Below are 14853 nucleotides of genomic sequence, written 5' to 3'. Positions count from 1 at the left end.
AGCATTTGAGTACAGCGGGTAGTAGGGAAAGCAAATGGAATGTTGGCCTTTATTTCAAAGGGAATGGAGAATTAAAAATACAGAGGTTTTGATAAAACTATACAAGATACTTGTCAGATCACATCCAAAATACTATGAATAGTTTTGATTCCCTTATCTAAGGGAAAATATACTGACATTGGGAGACAGTCCACAGAAGCTTGACTAAACTGATACTAGATATGGAGGGACTGGATGATGAGAACAGGCCCAGAAGTTTGGGTCTGTACACACTGGAATTTAGAAGATTGAGAGGTGAAATAGACAAGAATCTTAGAGTAGATGTGAAAAGGTTATTTCCATTTGTGGGAAATTCCACTAACCCTATTCTCACATTATAGGCATCTAAAAGATGTTTATTAGTCTGAACCCAGTTATGGAAGAATTTACTGTCACTATGGGGAGATGGTTGGCATGTTGGGCTGGTATTGATTGGAGTTTAGAAGAATGAGAAGGTGACCTGATTGAAAAATGTACAATTCTGAGGGGGCTTAACAGAGTAGGCAGAAAGATTGTTTCCCCTTGTGGGAGTACATAGGAGCAGAGGGAATCATTTCAGATTACGGCGTCACATACTTAAAATAAAGAGAATTTTTTTTCTCTGTTAAAGTGTAGTGAACCTGTGGAATTCTTTACTGCAGAGGGCTTTTGAGGATAGGTCATTAAGTATATTCAGATAAAATAAACAGATTTTTGATCAATAAGGGAATCAAGGAGTCAGGGGAAAAGGCAGGAAAATGTAGTTGAGAATTAGAGTTTAGGTGAGGGGAGAGTCACAGCCCGTTACATTGAAGGTACATTCAACAGAGCATGATAACAAAATTGGAATCAGTGTGCATTGGGAAAAATCTTCATTGGTTGGAGACACACCTGGCACAGGAAGATGGTTGTGGTTGTTGGGGGTAAGTCATCTCAGTCCCAGGACGTCTCTTCAGGAGTTCCTTAGGATAGTGTCCTCAGACTAACTATCTTCAGTTGTTTTATCAATAAGTTCCCTGCATCATAAAGTCAGAAGTGGGAATGTTCATCAATGATTGCACAAGGCTCAGCACAATTCATGACTTTTCAGATACTGAAGCAGCCCAAGTCCAAATACAGCAAAGCCTGGGTAACATCCAACCTGGACTTACAAGTGGCAAATAACACTCGCACACATAAATACCAGGCAATGACCATCTTCAGCAAGAGACAATTTAATAACTGCCGCTTGACATTCAATGGTGTTACCATCATTGAATCTTCTACTATGCACATCCTTGCGGTTACTATTGACCAGATTTTTCACAAACACAGTGGCTACAAGAGCAGGTCAGAGGCTAGGAATACTGAAGAGGGCAACCCATCTCCTCACTCTCCTACTATATACAAGACACAAGTCCGGAATGTGGTTAAATACTTGCCTGGACGGGTGCAGCTCTAACAACACTCAGGAAGTTTGACAAGATCCAGGACAAAGTAGTCTGCTTGATTGGCACCACATTCACAAATATCCATTCCCTTCACCACCGATGCTCAGCAGAAGTGTGTACAATCTACAAGATGCATTACAGAAATTCAGCAAAGATCCCATGGCCATGACCATGTAGAAGGACAAGGGAAGCAGACACATGGGAACGCCTCTGCCTGCAAGTTCTTCTCCAAGCTCCTCACCATTCTGACTTGGAAATACATTTCCATCCCTTCACTGTAACTGGGTTAAGATCCTGGAAATACCTCTCTAATGGCATTGTGAGTCAACCTACAGCTTGTGGACTTTAGTGGTTTAAGAAAGCAGCTCATCACCATCTTCTCAAGGGCAACTAGGGATAGACAAAACTGCTGCCAGCCAGCAAAGCCCATGTTCCATGAGTAAATATTTAAAAAAAGGATTATCAGATCAACCATGATCTCATTTAATAAGGGAGAAGACTTGACAGACTAAGTGGCCTAGTTCTGCTTCTGCGTCTTATGGTCATATTGGCTACTTGCTTGAGGCTAGAATCAGTCCCCCGAGGACTGGAGAATTGTCAATATTGTCCCATTTTTTAAGAAGGATAATATGAATAATCTGGAAATTACAGGCCTCTGAGTCTCATGTCGGTTTTAGGGAAATCATTGAAAAAGATGCTCAGGGACAAGATCGGGCATTTCGAAGCAAAGAGACTGATCAATAAACAGTATGGTTTTGTATTGGGGAGATCATACCTCATGAACTTGATTGAGTTTTTTGAGATGGTGACAAAGATGATTCATGAGGGAAAAGTGGTTGATATCGTCTACGTGGTATTCAGTAAAACCTTTGACAAGGTCCGTCATGACAAACTTGTTCAAAAGGTGAAGTCACATGGCATCAGGGGTGAACTAATAAGATGGATACAGAATTGGCTTAGTCATAGGAGATGGAAGGTAGTGGTGGAAGAATGTTTTTTTCGGAATAGAGGGGCATGATTAGTGGCGTTTCACAGGGATCAGTGCTGGGACCTCTGCTGTTTGTGATCGACACAAATGATTTGGAGGAAAACATAGCTGGTCTAATTAGTAAGTTTGCGGATGATACAAAGATTGGTGGATTTGCAGATAGTGACGAGGATTGTCAGAGGAGACAGCAGGATATGGATCAGTTGGAGGCATGGGCAGAAAAATGGCAAATGACATTTAACCTGGACAAATGTGAGGTGATACATTTTGGAAGGTCAAATACTGGTGGAATTTATACAATGAATAACAGAACTCTTGGATGTATTGATATGCTGAGGGATCTGGGTGTGCAGGTTCACAAATTGCTGAAGGCGGCAGAGCAGATAGATAAGGTAGTGAAAAAAGGTCTAAGCATGTTTGCCTTCATTGGAAGAGGTATTCAGTGTAAAGATAGGCAAGTTATGCTGCCGTTTTACTGAACTTTAGTTAGGCCACACTTGGAATATTGTGTGGAGTTCTGGTCACTGTACTACCAGAAGGATGCAGAAGCTTTAGAGATGGTACAGAAGAGGTTTAACAGAATGTTGCTTGTTAGGGAGGATTTTAGCTATGAAGAAAGGTTGGATAGATTGGGTTTATTTTCTGTAGAACACAGAAAGTTGAGGGGTGACCTGATGGAAGTTCATAAGATTGTGAATGACATGGATAGATTGGAAAATATGAGGTCTTTTTTCCCAGGGTGGAGAAGTCAGTTACTAGGGGACACAGGTTCAAGGTGCAAGGGGAGAGGTTTAAAAGAGATATGTGAGGTATGTTCTTCACACAGAAGGGTGGTGAGTGCCTGGAACACATTGCCAGAAAAGGTAGTGGAAACTGACACAACAGCTGCATTCAAGAAGCACCTGGATGAATACATAAATAAGGAACCATAATGTGGAGGTGCCAATGATGGACTGGGTGGCCAAAGTTAAAAATCACACAACACCGGGTTATCGTGAAATAGGTTTATTTGGAAGTACAAGCTTTTGGAGTGCCAGCTACCCAACAAAGGGTCTATTCCTCTGTGCTATTGTGCTTTGTTCTTTGTATATCGAAGGCTAGGTAATATGTGGAGGACAGCTAATGAGGAGAAGGCACAGCAGATCACATGAGGGTTCATTGGAGCTACTGGGCTATGACAAGAGCTGCTGATCAATCTATGGAGAGTATGCCCCCCCACGATCTACTTCCATGTTTTGTTAAGCCAAGACCCCAGCTCAGGTAGATGCAAAATATCCCACGGCAAATTCTGAAAAACAGCAGAGAAGAACCACCAGTTTTTTATGTCTCACCAAATATCAAAAAAGAATTTCCAATGTTGCTCATGGGATCTTCCTTTGCACACTTTCATGGCAAGTTCCTGCAACAACACTTCAGAAATAGTTCATCTTAACAGCTTGAAGGTCAAAAACCACACTTGATTTTCATTCTTTGAATGGCTTGCCAGATCATTGTTTTGTGGTGTTTGACCACACTGTACAGATGAAACATAAGATAAACATTTATGGGATGCATTCAAGACACATTTTGCTATATACCATGGAGGAAAGCTAATCGAAGGATGTGGAGGGAAGGGTGCAAACAGGCAATTAGAAATTCGTGTGGAAGGAAGGAAATTCATGTGGAGCATTTTTACTGCAATGTATTCAATCTATTAAAGGCCAAACCTTCAAGAATTATAGATCAAGCATTTCAAACTTAGTGTTATCATTTGATTATCCAAGTCAAAGCAGATGATTTGTTTTGATAAAGAGAATATTCAACTATATAAATAATTGGACAAATAGACAAAGGCAACAATTTGAAAAGGACAGATAATAATCATTGGTTCCATATTATTTTCGTGGTTGCCACAGAAATTAATCAGGGAGCCACCTGCAGAGTAATTTCGTTCCTCTGATCTCAAGTTGATGTTGCTATGAGCTATCATGAATCTGCATGATATTGATAAGGTAAAATTAAAGACATAAAACATTGCTTGAAATGAGGACAGGGAAGTGCAAGCTTGTTATTTCAGAGGCTAGAAATTGAACTTTTTTTTAAACAGGATCTGGGGATTATTAACGAGGCCAGCACTTACTGCTCATTCCTAGTTCCCTTTGTGAAAGTGGTGGTAAGCTCCTTTTTTGAAACAACGAAATCTATGTACTATAGGTAGACACAAAATGCAATTAGGGAGGGAATTTCCAGATTTTGTCCCAGTGGCATTGAAGGAATGACAATAAATTTCCAAGTCAGAAAAAGGCTGTCCAATTAGTCTTCCATCCTAGAACGCCCTCAAAATATTTTTCTTTAAATATATAAGTAATTATTCAATCTGCTTCTGACATCATTATAGGCAATGCACTCAAGATCATAAAATTCTTTGGATTAAAGAAAGCCTCTTCCTATGAGAAATATTTGAGCCTGGGAGGAATGCACAGCAGGTCAATATAACTGTAAAGCAAAATAGGAGAGCAGACCTGCGTGAAAAGGGTAGTGATGGCAGGATATGAAAAAAAGGGCACACAGACTATTTCTCCCTGTCAAAGTGTTTTGCCACAGGAATCAGGTAGGTGATTGGTGGGTATTTCCTGTGTTTCTTTTGATTGGCAAATTATTTAAATCTAGAGACAATAATATAGCTGAAGAGTACAGTTACGAAATTCAGTTTTTAAAATATCTGATGTTCAATTAAATTAAACAAATAGATCAGAGGTGGCTGGGTAAGCAATGGGATGTGGCTGTAGTATGTTGGAGCAGGCAGATGCTAGGTGACTGCATCTGCAGCAAGTGCTGGCTGCATGAGAGACTTTGAATCAAGCTTTTGAGGAGCTGGAGTCTGAGCTGTAGACACAACAACACACCAGGAAGGATGAGAGATATATGGACACTTCCAGGTTTCAGGAACAGTCACATCCCTTAGATTAATTACATCAAATTTGGGCTGCAGTCAGGAACAAATAGATGTAACTACAAATGAAACATGTGTAATGATCCAGAAATAGTTACAAAGTTCTTGTTTCTAGTATGGATGAGTGCACAGGGACCACAGGGAGGATATCCAAACTGACCAAAGCACCATGATGAGAGCACCATTCAAGATGAAGGAAGAAAAGAGAAATATTGTAGTAATAAGGGATAGCACAGTTAAAGGAATAGATACATTTCTCTGCAGCAAAGACAGGGTGACGTGAAGGCTGTGATTTGCCTACCTGGTACCAAGGTTGAAACATCTCCCTTCTGGGCTACAGGCAAACTTGAGGTGGGAGGGGAAGGATCGAGTTGTCATGGTCCATGTGGGTACCAATTACATTGATATAACTTGGGAAGAAATTCTGCTGAGGGATTATAAGCAGCTCCTGGTTGAATTAAAAAGCAGAACCACAAATGGAATAATCTGCAGATAACCACTTGAACTATGTCAAGTTTACATAGTATAAATAAGACGAGATAAAGGCATAGCTCAGAGATTGGTTAGAAGAGCTTATTCTCAAAATGTCGGCCCTCCTGCTCCTTGGATGCTTTTATGAGATGCCTCCATTATTTCCTGGTTTACATTTTGTCTTATAATGAGGCTTTTTTTTTTCAATGACCTATAAACTATTCCCATTCATGATTTATATCGGAGCACTGGCACCAGTTCTGGGGAACGAGAAAGCTGTTCTGTTGGAATAGGCTTAATCTGAACCATGAATCATGAAACCAGTTTTCTGGTGAATCATATAACTAGTCTTGTAGATAGGTCTTAAAATTCATTTGTGTGGGAAAGTATTCAATTAAAAAGAAGTTAATTTTTAAAAAAAATGTTCATTCTCCCTGTGTCTGCGTGGGTTTCCTCCGGATGCTCCGGTTTCCTCCCACAGTCCAAAATTGAGCAGGTTAGGTGAATTGGCCATGCTAAATTGCCCATTATTTTATGTGCAGGTATAAATGTAGGGGAATGGGTCTGGGTGAGTGCGCTTCGGCCGGTCGGTGTGGACTTGATGGGCCGAAGGGCCTGTTTCCACACTGTAAGTAATCTAAAAAAAAAATTTCTGAAAGAGGCAGAAAATATACATAGGGTGGCATAGTGGTTCACAGCGCCAGGGACCTCAGTTCAATTCCAGCCTTGGGTGACTGTCTGTGTGGAGTTTGCATATTCTCCCTGTGTCTGCATGGGTTTCCTCCAGGTGCTTTAGTTTCCTCCCACAGTCTAATGATGTGGAGGTTAGGTGAATTGGTCATGCTAAATTGCCCATCCTTTTCAAGGTTACGTGCATGTGTCGGGGAAATGTATAAGTAATATGGTAGGGGAATGGACTGGTGTGGGCTTGTTGAGCCAAATGGCCTGCTTGCACACAGTAGGGATTCTATGAGCAAAAAATAGAACCAGTATAAGAAATAATGGTGAAAGTCAAGGCATTTTTTTATCTGAATTTGTAACAATATAGATGAGATGACAGCAAAATAGAAATAAATGAAAACATCATGATGGGTAATTATGGAGAAGACAGGCAAATTACTGTCATGTTCAAAACCTAAAACAAGTACAGAGAATATTGAAGAAACTCAGCAGGTCTGCAGCATCTGTGGAAGGAGAAACAGTTAACATTTTGATTTTGGAATGACTCTTCTTCAGACCCTGAACTATTGTGGAGAGGTAGTTGCATGTTGACCAGGATTTGGAATGTAACACGCAAATGTATTCAACATTCTGGAACCACTGGCAAAAGGGAAAAAGAGGTGGGGTAGCATTGATAATAAAGGAGGATATCAGTGCAGTGTTGTGTACTGATATAGGTGTAATAGATCATGAGGTTGAACCAGTTTGGTTGGAAATAAGGATTGACAAGTGATATAAATCATGAATGGGAATAGTTTATAGGTCATTGAAAAAGATAATAGACAATAGGTACAGGAGTAGGCCATTCTGCCCTTTGAGCCAACAGCATTCATTATGATCATGGCTGATAATCCTCAATCCTATTCCTGCCTTATCCTCATAATCCTTGATTCCACTATCCTTAAGAGCTCTATCCAACTCTTTCTTGAAAGTATCCAGAGACTTGGCCTCCACAACATTCTGGGGCAGAGCATCCCATTCATCCACCACTCTCTGGGTGAAGAAGTTTCTCCTCAACTCTGTTCTAATTGGCCTACCCTTTACTTTTAAATTGTGTGCTCTGGTTCGGGACTCACCCATCAGCAGAAACATGCTTCCTGCCTCCAGAGTGTCCAATCCTTCAATAATCTTATACGTCTCAATCAGATCCCCGTTCAGCCTTCTAAACTCAAGCATATATAAGCCCAGTCGCTCCAATCTTTCAGCATAAGATAGTCCCGCCATTCCAGGAATTGACCTCATGAACCTACGCGGCACTCCCTCAATAGCCAGAATGCCTTTTCTCAAATTTGGAGACCAAACCTGCGCACAATATTCCAGGTACGGTCTCACCAGGGTCCTGTACAGCTGCAGAAGGACCTCTTGCTTCTACACTCAAGTCCTCTTGCTATGAAGGCCAGCATGCTATTAGCCTTTTTCACTGCCTGCTGTACCTGCATGCTTGCTCTCATTGACTGATGTACAAGAATACCTAGATCTCATTGTAGGTGCCTCATTATAAGACAAAATGTAAACCAGGAAATAATGGAGGCATCTCATAAAAGCATCCAAGAAGCGGGAGAGCCAACATTTTGAGAATAAGCTCTTCATCAGGAATGTCGATTTTTGAAAAATCAAGGAGTTGAGGGCTATGATGATCTAACCTGAGGGAGAGAGTCGAAGCTTGGGGCAGAGTGGCCATGATCTTACAGAATGGCAGGACTGATCTGAGGGGCTGAATAGCTTACTGTTGATCTTATTTCTTAAGGTCTGATGAGATTGATTTCTTAATAATTAGGTGCCTTGATTAACTGAACAATTGACTAGTCTTTTCTTTGGCAATCTGCCAAAAAAGCAGTTCTATTATTTCTTCTTGCCTTGTTTTTCAATAAAAGCCCTTTCTTCAAGCAGGTATAGCAGTGATGGTTGATAAAATAAAAGAGGGGTTTTGCCACGTGGAATAGGTCATCTGGACCAAATAGAAAAAAAGAAACACAAAAGGGACTCTCCAACTAAAAACATAATTAGCTTTCAAGAATTGATTGAGCAGTTGTAGCCAAAACATTCAGCAATATTTCTAATCGGTCAGTTCCTGATCTGCCTACGCATCCAAACACTATGCATCTACCACATACATCACATCTCAAATTATTCTACTAGAAATACAAGTGATAGTCTACTTAGTTCAAATAATCAAATGAAGCTTCAACAATTCACAACTGGACAACCTCCCAACCACAACATGTCAAAGGGTGACCCTATCTTACATTCAACATGATAAACACTGTCTTTGCTGCTCACTTTAGCAATACACATCTTTGGCAATTATGTAGCATGACTGTTCTTACCAAAAACCACCTCTCAGGCTTAACAAAACTTTGAGTAGATGTTATTGAAGCAAAAATGCCACTGATCATTTTCCATTAAAATATCAATTGAGTAAATCAATGGGTTGATGAGTGGAGAATGTACAGAAAAATTAGAGACAATCTTTCCATTTAAAAAGGGTGTGCATTTTACGAGAAAACAGATGTATTTTCTCACAGCCTTCAATTAAGTGAATCCATAAAGCCATTTATAAATACCGCTATCAGACATTTCCACTTTTAAACACCATTTTTATACATTACATGATTGAGTATTGCTTGCCTCTTTATCACAAACATATGAATCATATGACATAAGATTAGAAAAAAAGGTGTGGCAGCAAGACTATATATGTATAGTGGTAACTGGGAGCAGATGTGCAGAGATATCTGACCTGCAATCTTTTTGGGATTATAAATCAAAACTGTCTCATTGTGGACAATGATGAGCAGCACATTAAGAAACGTGCCCATAAAGATACATATACATCACATTCCAGTATTAAGTACAAATCAAAAGGATTATACTTTTCAAAGTATGACGTGGAGATATTGGAGTTGGACTAGGGTGGACAAGTCAAAAGTCAAATGACATCAGGTTATAGTCTGACAGGTTTATTTGAAATTGCAAGCTTTCAGAGTTCAGCTCCTTCCTCAGGCATGTATAAGAGAAAGGTATAAGAGTATCTATAAGCAAAAAGTTAACAACTTTAAAACTAATTGCCCTGTTGAATCCTTTAATCGGTTGGGAGGTAGACTGACGATTCTGAGTCTTGGTGGAAGGTTGGTGCTGTAGCCGAGATAGACTATGAGCTGTAAGAGCGAAGAGCATGGCACTTACCCTGATACAGCAGAAAACAGCACTGAACCTCTTACTGTTCCTTGCATCCTGGTGGTGGTGATGACCCAGAAGGAAACCTTGGACTGGCCAGCAGGATCTGATGGCATGGACACCTCTAGTGGTTCACTGGGAAGAGAACACTTCTTCTTTGTACCACCATCTCAACCAGGACTTTGAGATCCCCAGAGAATCATGATGCCATCTTATCCTTCTTGGACACCTTCTGCAAATGTCTGAGTGAGCAGAACAGCTTCGGAGTATTAGTGTCCATCAGAGTGCATAGCAGGCTTTTCAAGGTAACACAGCCATAAGAGGTTCTGGTCTGTCCGTGGATTTCTGAGTTTTTTGAGATATAGCTGGAACAGATGTGGCGGATGCCATGTTAGCAGGGCAGGTACATAATAACACCAGTTCTTTAAGATATGGCGAGAAAACTCATAAGGCCTTGTGATGCAAATCCCTTGGCAAAGTCAACACAACTTAGACTTGAAGAAAAGAAAGATTCAGCCCTCGTAACTATTTCTTTCTAACCAACTCATTGCAGATTCTGTGATTTCCCTAGTGTCAAATGGGCTGCCAAATTTCGTACATTAAAGCAGCGGTGACAATTTTTCAAAATAAGTACTTAGTTTGCTATGAAATGATGTGGGATGTTTCAAGGCTGAGAAAATGTTCAAGGAAAAGAAAATTACAAAGAAATCTTTGTATTACAGTCAACAAGTTAAAAAAATACAATGTCGGCCAGATGAGTTTGGATTCTGTTGTGGCAGGTATAGTACTTCACCTGTTTAGTGAGACACAGTAACTCAGCATTGTGATTCAGTTGTATAGTTCGCTTAAATGAATATTGTTTAGGTTATGAAGTGACAGAGGTTGACAAAGGCAAACACTCACTGAAGTGGAAGGTTCAAACAGCATGCATAGAAGGTAGACAAGGCCAGGAAATGAGACAGGAAGTCAGGTGGAGATACATCTGTGGAATACATTGCCTGCAAATTCAACTAAACTGAATGGCAGAGAGAAAAAGAAGAAGTGGAAAAACTGGTATTCTAAAAGACTGGACACCTAAAAATGTGATGGAGAACAAAAAGACAAATATGCCAAAGGTAGATTTATAAGTATTTTAAGATTATCACTACAACTATTGTATTAACTATGAACATTACAATGTCATCTCTCTTCTTAAGCCACCATCAATCTCCATACATGAAGGGTTGAATGAAGGAGGTAAGCATATGTCAGTGCAGTCCTTCATCAATGACTGTGGTCTTTGCCTGAAATGTTGACCACAGTCTCTTTTGCATACCAATGGAACCCTGTGCCTCTTGCAGGTTTGCTGATTGCATTGTCGATGGTGCAGATGGATTGGCTTTGAAAAGAGAAGATTCTGTGTCAGCCGTGATTTAATCATTAAAATTCAAGCTTCCTGGCAGAGATTTGAGTATGTCCTCTGAACAGAGACTTCAATGCAGTCATGAGGGAGTGCAGTACTATCAGAGGGGTCTTTTCTCAGATGGGATGTTAAACCAAAGCTTAGTGTGTTTCTTTTCTATGTGAAATGCCTCATTACATTATTTTGCAGAATGGCAGGGAAGTTCTTGCTCGCATTCTGGTCAATATTTATCCTTTAACCGATGGGACTGAGGCAGACATCTGTTTGCTATCACATGCTTGTTTATCACAGGCCTTGTCCTGCTCATTTTACCTGCCATATTGCAATACAAAACTGAAGACACGTCAGAGGTATTTTGTTGGCTGTAAAATGTTTGAGTGCACCCTAAAGTCATAAAGGTACAACTGAAATGCATTTTGTTTTGTTTGAAAGCATTGAAAAATTTAAACATGTGAGAAGATTGGCTTGTTAAACCATGCAAATTGATTAGAAAAAAATCAGTTTTAGGATTGATTTTTGCACTTAGCTGTTCCTAAACATTTATATGTTCTTCCGCTCACAATTCATTCTCAACCAGATTGTTTATTCAACTGGCTACAGTTCATCAAAGATTTAAAATCAAAATGGTTTTGAATTGTCTTCATTGTGGTGTCAATGATCATCAAATACAATTTCTTTAAAACTGGCATATTATGATGCATAAAATCTGTATTTTGAACACTTTGGCCCATACCAAATGATCTTTAGCTTCAACTCAATGCAAAAAGATCTTTCCACTGCCTATTATGGAGAGGCACTTTAATACTAATGTGAATACAGCATTTGGGCATCAGAATCATAATGAATGGTGCTTGCATATTTGCTCAGGGAAAAGTAATTTAGAACCATGGTAATACATGATTTAGGTTAATATAGCCGATTTGTTATTTTGGCAGGTCAGATTCTATTGGCTTTGATCACACTTATAAATAAACATTGCAAAGGCTAGGATATTTGGCTGGCAATTCATCAATATTCATAATGGACATCTGGTCAAATTTATTGCTGCCAGGTTAAAAAAAAATTGAGACATTGTTATAGTATATTCTAGATGGAGAAAAGAAAGTTAACCTTATGTACTCACATAAATTTAAATTTCCAAATAATACTGAAAAAATGTGGTTGAATTCTTTCCTAAGATGACATTCACATTTTGTGCAATGAGAAGTCACTTGTGAAAATCTGTTGATAAGCATTTATCTTGCTGTATCAGACTTTAGTGCATAATAGTTAAGTGATTCAGCAAACGTAAAGTGTTGCATGTTGCCTTGAGTTTTTCTTAATTTATCCTTGGAATGTAAGCGTTACTGCGAAGTTAATCTCTCATTCATCTCAAAAAGGTGGTGGTGAAGTTTCATCTTGACCTGTTGCAGGCCTTGTGCTGTAGATGGACCCATAATACTGCTAAGAAATGAGTTTCAGAATTTTGATTCAATAATGATTAAGGAGTGGCAATATATTTCCAAGTCAGTGGCATGGAAGAACAACTTGCAAGTGGTGGTGTTTCCATGTATCTACTGACTATATTCTTTGAGGTGCTAGAGATCGTGGGTTTGGATGATGCTGTTGGTGAGTTGCAATCATTTATTTTGTGTGATAGTACAAACTACTGGTACTATTCACAGGTGATGGAGAGACTGATTGTTTAATGGGGTGGATGTGGTGTCAATCAAATAGCTGCTTTATTCTCGATAGTATCAAGTTTCTTGAGTGTTATTCAAGTTGTACTCATCCAGGCAAGTGGAACATATCCCCTATCACTTTGTCTTGTGTTTTATACATGGTGAACAGACTTTGCATAGTCAGTAACAGAAGAGATGAGTTATCTCAGCCTCTGACTTCTTCCTGGGATTACGTGGTTGTGTGGCTGGTTTAGTTCAGTTTCTGATCAAGTGTCATGCCAGCACATGTGTGGTGCAAATGTTATCTTCTGCTTTAGTATCCGAGGATTTCTGAATGGTACTGAAAACTATGAAATCACCAGCGAATATCATTGCTGATCTGCTAATGGAGGGAAATCCTCAAAGCAATATTATGAACAATTGAGCAAATCAGGTTACAGGATAATCGGAGGAAAAATTTGCTGATGCATAGTTTTCAAATGTACTTAATACAGGTTTAAAACTCAAGTAATTCATCATTTACGACATAAGGTTGTCCCTGGACAACAGCTAAATTGTATTTATTTTAAAAATATCATGCTTATAAGGTTCAGCAGTTGTTATCTTTCATTCAATGTCTTCAAAAAATCCTAGATAGATGAACTTAAGAAACTTAATCAACTTTGTCATGTTCTTTGATAACATTTTAAGCAGACCATACTATGCAACACTTGCTAATCTACCTGAACAAAATTGATGCAGGTGCAACAGAACACTACAATTCTGAGCAATTAGCATGGCACATACCACAAGAATGATGGCTTCTCAACAGTTCCATGGGAGCCTTGCAGACATCCGCATGATGATCTTTTTTGTGCTTGCACTCATGATTATGCTTGGATGGAGTGGAAGCTCCTTCAGTCATTCAGGGTAATTTGTTGGGAGTCCTAGTTTGTCATGCATGTGGAGTTGATGACTGCCTGGACCTATGAGAAACCAGCCAGAGTCATAAAGTCAGGTGCTTGCTTATTCATCAGTTGAATATGATCTCATAGCTATTAGGAAAACAGAGCCACGAGGAGCTCAAAACTGGGACCTTAACATTCAGAAATACTTGACTTTTTAAAGAGACAGGAGAGAAGGAAAAAGGTATTGTGGTAGCACAATTAATAAGAAATGAAATGATGTCAGTTATGAGCAATGATCTGAGTTTTGACAACAAAGAGTTCATTTGGGCAGAGGCAAAGACAGCAAGGGAAAAAAGCCAATCATCAGAGCGGCATAGTGATTGCAAACAGTTATCACTTTGTGGAAAGGCTTTAAATTAACATAGTTAAAAATCACACAACACCAGTTTATAGTCCAACAGGTTTATTTAGAAATTTATTGCTATTGCTATAAATTTTGTGTCTTACAATCTTATTCTCCCCAACTACCTGATGAAGGAGCAGCGCTCCGAAAGCTGGTGCTTTTAATTAAAACCTGTTGGACTATAACCTGGCATTGTGTGACTTTTAACTTTGTACATCCCAGTCCAACACCGGCATCTCCAAATCATTAAATTAAAATGTAACTGCACATGAAAGAAAAGTGCAATAATTATGGGATACTTTAATCTTCATGTTGATTGGTTTATCAGATTGGAAAGGACGGCTATGACATGTGCATGGAGTTTCCTACAACAGCATGTTGTAGAGCCAACCAGGAGGCAGGCTATCTTGAATCTGAGAATGGACAATGAGGCAGGTCTAATAACTTCCATCAGAACAAAAGATCCCTGAGAAAGTATTCCTATTCACATGTTCCCCTCCCAACTCAGCATTCCACCAGGACCGTTCCCTCCATGACACCTTGGTCCACTCCCAACACCTCCACATATCCTCACGGCATCTTTGCTTGCAATTGCAGAAGGTGCTTTCTTCTCACTATCCAAGGCCCCATACACACCTCACAGATCAAGCAGTGATTTACCAATACTTCATTCAACCTAGTCTGTATTCTCTGCTCATAATGTGGTCTCGTCAACACTGGCATGATGAAGTGCAGACTGGGTGATTGCTTTGCAGAACACCTAT

This window comes from Hemiscyllium ocellatum, chromosome 3 (genome assembly GCF_020745735.1).
Source record: "Hemiscyllium ocellatum isolate sHemOce1 chromosome 3, sHemOce1.pat.X.cur, whole genome shotgun sequence".
Classification (NCBI taxonomy): Eukaryota; Metazoa; Chordata; class Chondrichthyes; order Orectolobiformes; family Hemiscylliidae; genus Hemiscyllium; species Hemiscyllium ocellatum.
This window is presented reverse-complemented; position numbering follows the sequence as displayed.